This window comes from Sciurus vulgaris, assembly GCF_902686455.1.
Source record: "Sciurus vulgaris genome assembly, chromosome: 14".
NCBI classification, from domain to species: Eukaryota; Metazoa; Chordata; class Mammalia; order Rodentia; family Sciuridae; genus Sciurus; species Sciurus vulgaris.
In genome coordinates, this window is record NC_136475.1 from 20,933,298 (window position 1) to 20,939,297 (window position 6,000).

Genomic DNA, 6,000 nt, shown 5'->3' on the forward strand with positions numbered 1-6,000 from the left:
ACACGGCCCACAAGTTGCTAATTCACAGATAAGAAATGAGGCTTAATGGCTGTTCAGGGTCACACAGTAAATGGCAGTAAGATCTTCTGAGTCTACTTTTCCATATCTTTAACCTGCACTTTGAATTGCCAGATTTTTAGCAAAACTGATGTAGTCAGCAACAGTGATGGAGGAATCAACATGAAGACAGGTAGGTTGTCCTCAGCTACTTTTTAAAAAGTCAACAAACTGCGAATTGAGTACACATAATCCGCCATAAACTCTCCCTACACATACCAGCCTTCAGGCAGATGTGGAACTGCCTTTTACCCTTTTCTTCATAATCTGTTTTCTTCAAGCATCCAATGTTAATTCATTTCCTCATCAAGGCTGCCTTTGGTCTATAGTTTACAAAATCCATTTGTATTACTTGGAAAAGGAACGTGGGAGTCCTTGGTGTATTGAATCCTTGGTGTGATTGTCCACTATTGCTCTCAGGGAGATCCCACAATGATTGTGCTGTAGTTTTTGTTGTTGTTTTATCACAATCCATAAAATGTGTTTTACTATAACTGAAGGACTAGTAAAAATTTCGTTTCTAGACCCATGTCTTTCCTTTAGCAGCACCTGTTTTAAAAGGATTCATTGAGCAATTCAAGCAATTAAAGATATCTTTGAAAATTTTTATTGAAAAAAAATTTAACTTCCAAATCAATAGTTTTATTTGAAATTCTATTTATGGCTAATCACCAAATTAAATACCCTGTTAATTTGCTACAAACCAGTACCCCTTTAAGGATGAGTCATATCTTCATGAAATACTTTTTAGAAGACTGGGAGATGATTCCATGTGAATTTATTTTTTAAGATACAGCAGAAGGATTGTTTATATCATTCTTTGATCCCCTGTAAGACCAGCACTCTCACATTACCATACCTTTTTCTTCTTGATCTTCTCTTTAACTGTTAACTTCATCTCAGCAAGTGGCTTTGCCATTTTGTTAATAAATTGCCCACTTTTCCACACTGATAATTTGTTAGGAGCATATCTCAAGTGTCCCACTCTTGGACAGTACGTGACATGTTAAAGATACTCCATAAGTAGTTCTTTAGGTGGAAAAACATTTGATGGTCATAGCATTGCCTATTAGATAATCAACAATGTGTATTTATGTTAACTAAATAAAGGTATTTTTCGTCCAACACAGCTCTTAAATGTCAGCCAACTACCTCATCTGCAACTCAGCCAAAAGAACAGTTATTTATTCTAATCCTGGGGGTAAAATTGACTTCATTAGGAATTTGATTTGTTAGTAATTTAAGAGGTTTTCAAAAATACAGTTGACTGTATGAAAGCTGACTTGTAACTGGCCTTAATTATTCCAAGTACTGTCAGGTGTATTGCAGACTACTTTGTGAAACCCTGAGGAGCAAATGGATAGGGAAATGAGGCTTAGTTGAGCATAGAGAATTTTCTAATACTCATTTTTAATATATCATGGACTGCTTCATGAAATAGAACACTCAGCCTTTGGAAATAATGGGTCAGAGCTTATGGGAACACATGAAAATTTAAAACATCATTTTAAAGCACCCTTCTTATGGATTCTGTTCTATAAGCCATTCTGGCCGAAGCTTTAGCTAAAGGCAGCCTGACTTAGAATGACTTAAGAGCTCTTAAGAGCCTGACTTAGAATGACTTAGATCAGCTCTTTACCAATTGGGTGAAATAGGATCATGGTAGTTGGGTTTGGTAACCCAACTTTTTGCTGTTCTGATCAAAGAACCTAGAATCCCCCATTAGAATACTTTTCTGGAGTTTGGAAGTGTAGCTTAATGTAGTGCACTTGCCTAGTGTGCCCAGGGCCCTAGATTCTACCCCAACACTGCAAAAAGCAAAATAAAAAATGAAAAATTCCCTGGGTCTCTAAAAAGCTTTGAATTTAACAGTCTAGAAATAGAATTGCACATTCTTGATATTTTTGTGGAAATTTCCAATATTGGTAAATGTGGCTTTAGAGTTTACATTGAAGAGGCAGTTACTTGATTGTGGTAAGCTGTTCAATATATGGCCATATGCTAAGTCTGCACTGAGGAGATCCTAAATCTCTGGCTAAGGATTTTCTTTGGCTGTATAAAAATGGTTTATATTTTCAAGAAGCTTACTGTGTGGCAAGTGTGGCTGTAAGCACCTTACAGTAACCAGGCTGTTTAATTCTCAGAGCACCCCTCTCCTTTAGATTCTAGTATCTCTTTGATGAGGAATTGAGATGCAAAGACCCAGTTGCCACTGCTTAATCAAGTTCACATAGCTATTCTTAGGAGACTCAGCTTTGAGCTCAAGTTAGCTTCCATCCAAGGTTCGTGGAAAAGCTCTAGACCCCATCACTTTTCTGGGGATATAATAGACAGTCAACTGGTTCAAAGCTTATAAGACAACCACATCTTGATATGGAAAACTTATACTACTGTACAAGAAATTAAGAAAAACACAAATAAGCACCAATGATGACATGGGTAATGTCATTAACACTAAAAATATTGCTTCACATTAAGAATATTGGGGCAGGATTTTTATTTTATTTATTTGGGGTGGGGAGTACTCGGCGTTGAACTCAGGGGTACTCAACCACTGAGCCTCATCCCCAGCTCTATTTTGTATTTTATTTAGAGCCAGGGTCTCACTGACTTGCTTAGTGCCTCATCATGGCTGAGACTGGCTTTGAACTAGTGATCCTCCTGCCTTAACCTCCTGAACTGCTGGAATTACAGGTGTGTGCCACTGTGCCTGGCTGGATTTTTATTTATTTATTTTTATTTATTTAAGTCTCACCTAAGATAAAATTCATTTGGGTCATGGAAGTATATTTCATTAGCTCAGAAGAGAGGAATTGCTAAAATGTTTGAGATGTGTTCATATTTTTTTTTCTTACCTCCCCTCTTTCCAGCCCCCTACCACCTTAACTGAGCATTTAAATATCAGTAGAAGGGCTCAGGTCCACTTCTACATAACTAAGAGACCAAAAGCCAGATTGGAAGAAAACCAGTAGCACAGCATTTATATTCTGTACCATGAACTGATACATCTGTAACCCACTAAATCTGTTTTGATCATTCATTTTGGAAAAAGTGGGAGTTTACCTTTACTACAAAGGGTACTATTTTGTGTTTTTAAGAAAATAATCTTTAAGTGTATTAAGTTCAATGTTTGCAAAGTGTTCCTAAAACTCAGTCACTTGCTATACCTTTGATGCCCAGTTAACTATGCCTGGATTTCAAATGAATAAAAGTATCTTGCTTTAGTCTATTAGCTATTTTCATATTAAAATGTATATGTTCATGCATTTACTCAAATGACAGTAAAGCAGTAAATAAAATCATTTATATTGTCTTTACTACATCCAAGTATGTCCAGGGGGTAGATAGCATTTAAATTCTCTCATCTAAAAGACACAACTGTAAGGTTTCAAAGATGAGAATACTACCTGTTACAGTTTGGCCTCCATAGAGATTTCATTAAGGACCTCCATCCCTCTCAATGTGTCTACTGTCTCCATTTCTAGACTTCCAGGTGAACATCTGGTCATGCTATCCCTGTGTCTTGCACTACCAAAAAGCCTTCCATAATTTAGCCTGACCCACTTTGGGGCCTCATGGGCCTCATCTGGGGCTTCTCACCACCACCACCACCCCCCCGCACACCCCCACTTCAGACTCCCAAGCTTCTTGCTAACCTCTGGCCTGCCTTTCTCAACCTGCACTGATAGCTGGGACAGGCCTGCTTTGGCAGCATTGTTGCCTATAACTCCCTGGTGGCCTCTTCTCTGGTCACATGCACTCAGTGGCGTTCTCCTCTGTGCCCCTACATGGCCCTCTTTCATGGACCATTGCCACCTTCTTTTTTTTTTTTTTTTTTTTTAATTTCTTTATTAAATTTTTTGTAGTTGTAGTTGGTCAGAATGCCTTTATTTTATTTGTTTATTTTGTGCAGTGTTGAGGATCAAACCCAGTGTCTCACACGTGCTAGGCAAGCACTCTGCCACTGAGATATAGCCCCAGCCCCTGGACCATTGCCTTCTTTGCCAACTGTCTTACTATTCTCCACAGCAGATATATCTTTGCTATCTCTAGCCATTCCTGACTCATGCTTGCACTCAAGAACTGCTTGCTTACAGTTTCAAGGAGGGAACAACTCTTCTTGCCCACTGGCCTCACACAGACTACATTTGATGCCACAGCCTTTGGACCTCTTGGAGGGGGACATCTTAACCAAACCCCAGACTGGTCGCAGTGGTTGACTGTTAGGAAATGACCCTGGTATCTGCACAGCTGGATGTTATTAGACTAAAGGTGATCCCATCCTGATTATCTTTCCCAATGTCTTACCCTGAAAACCAACACATTCCTGGATGAAGGTGTCCTCCAATGGAGGGTACTGTGGGAGAATTCCTTCCAGGAGAGGTAATGCCTTAATCCATAAGCAACTACTAGAAAACCATGATTTCTTTATCCAAAAGCTGGGATACTACCTTGGAGGTCAAAATTAATCTCCCAAAGAAACTTCAAAAACTAGGTTGGTAAGTTTGGCAAAGGAAAAGGAAAGGAGGAGAGAGAGAAGACACAGGGAAGCCCAGACGAGTCTGGACAGCCCCAGGATACTGACATAGGGGCTGGGCAGGGTCTATTCCTTTGTCATCTTAGTGCCAACTGAACTCCACAGGAATGTGATGATTGCTCTTCTGCATACTGTGCAGCTACTGAAGGGGAGGGGTCTACCTCAGTCACTCCTGGATATACAGCACTTAGCACACAGGTGCTTTGTAAATATTCAAAAGAGGCCACGGATGGTGGTCAGGGCTTAGACAAAAATAAATACCATGGCTCAGCCCATCTTACAAAGTTGTTTTGATTTAAACTTCACTCTGGGGCTGTCCCTGGGAAAGTTAGTAGGTATGTTAGACAGCTTTCATTTACTATAACAAATAAATGAGGTAATCACATATAAAAAAGAAAAGATTATTTTGACTTAGAGATTTGGAGATTTCAGTCCAGGATGGAGAGGCCCTGTTGTTTTTGAACCTGTAGTGAAGCAGCACATCATGGTGAGAGGGCACGGCAGAGGAAGCTGTCACATCCAGGCAGTCAAGGAAACAAAAGGAACCCACTATGCCTTCAGGGGTACACCTTCATGTCCACGATCTCTTACTAGGCCCCACCTCTTAAAGCTTCCACCAACCTCCCAATAGCTCCATAGGACAGCGACCTAGGCTTCAGGAGGACATTCCAGATCCAGATGGTAGCAGAAGGAAACAAGTATGAGAGCAGGTAGGAGCCATCTCTTCAGGTGTCTTAAATGACAAGCTAAAAAGTCTATTTATAAAGAGGGTCTGCAATATTTTTTGAGGGGGATGGTAACATAATGCATATTACATTTTAAGAAAATTCTTCTGGCAGAATCAACTGCTTTTACTACTCTGACTAACATTCTGGAGTACAATGCCTGCTTCAGTCTTCCTTGCCCACCTCCCAAACATGATTTCATTCTTGGACTCTTCCTTACTTGAAGCCACGCTTGTGTTGTCTGGGGAGGGTTGCTTGAGGTCGGCTCTTCCTTTCCTTTCCTCATGGGGAGATAATAAGTAGCGCCTAGACATGTGGAAGCTTCTGGTGACAGCCGAAGATTCTCTCTCCCTGTGTCCTTCCACATACTTCTCATTGTCTCTTGGATATACACAGAAAATCTATTAATTCAGATTTGGGCTCCATTGAAATTAAGCTCTTAGGTAACCAAAAAGATATTATGGTAAGCAAATGAACACAACAAAGGAGTATTTTATGGCACTGTTGGTAGTTGGACACTTTAAATCTTTCCTTGAAGTTTCTGCAGAGACCAAGACTGCCATTAGCATGGGATACAAGAGTGAATTCCTGAATCATTGGACAGGATGAACTTTGAAGTCATTTTAAATTCTGTGATTTAGATGCTTACTCTACTGCCCCAGAAACCTAACTGAAAATCAC